Genomic DNA, 1021 nt, shown 5'->3' on the forward strand with positions numbered 1-1021 from the left:
GCGGGGCGGCGGCGGGGACCGGGCGGGGGCGTGGTGCGGGGGGCGGGTGCCCCGGGTCCCGGTCGCCGCCTCGCCGGCTCGCCGCGCCGCCACCTGGAGGCGGGGGAGGGGGCGGAGGCTCCCGGCGGACTGGAGCGAAGCAGCCCCAGGGGCCTGGGCAGGGTGCGGCTTCCAGAAGGGCTCATTAAGGCCATGGCTCTCCCGTGGGGACACGGAGGGGCCTGGAGGCTTCTTCTCCACCTGCTTATTTGGGGTGTCTGGCTGAGAGGGGAAGTGGGAAGCAGGAAGCAGGTGGCCGGCTTGCCTCTGCCAACTCTCCGACGGTGTGCCATGTGACTCCATGAACTTGACCTCAGGGGCTGGGCCCAACATCCAGAGCTTGGTAAAGGGAAGATATTTCAGAACCCTGCCTGCCATGACCCCCATCCCTTCCCAGGGGTGTCCCAGGCCGGCCAGGACCCACCCCCAGGCTCCTCCTGCCTGACTTCATGGTGTCCACTCTGCCCACATTACAGATGGAGAGGTGATGGGCTTTCCCCAGGCCCACTTATTTCTGCTCTACCCCCTGGAGAAGGGCAAGGAGGGAGAATGAAGCAGAGAGAAGCCTGGGGCAGAAATTCCAGCCTCCAGCCTCCGCCCAAGTGGCCTCCCTGCGCTCTTTGTGGAAGAACACGGTCTGCACAACAACATCCGCTAAGGTGGCCAGCTACCGTGACCCGTCTTTGACGTTCCTCCTTCTTGGCCCCTTCTCAGTTGTTCTGTCTCTTCCTTTTCAAGCCATCCCTAAAATGTGGGGTGCTCCCAGTGGCACTCTGGCACCAGCCTGTACTGGCTTGTGAGATTGGTAAGTTTCTAGCGTTTTGCAAGCCAGTTGTTAAACACAGCCATCATTGGAGTTCCCGTCGTGGCACAGTGGAAATGAATCTGACTAGGAACCATGAGGTTGCCAGGTTTGATCCCTGGCCTCGCTCAGTGGGTTAAGGGTCCGGCGTTGCCGTGAGCTGTGGTGCAGGTCGAAGAT

The sequence above is a fragment of the Sus scrofa genome, chromosome 7 (genome assembly GCF_054392235.1).
Source record: "Sus scrofa isolate SSC_HxYL_T2T_F1_AM1 chromosome 7, Sscrofa_HxYL_maternal_Yorkshire_Landrace_v2.0, whole genome shotgun sequence".
NCBI classification, from domain to species: Eukaryota; Metazoa; Chordata; class Mammalia; order Artiodactyla; family Suidae; genus Sus; species Sus scrofa.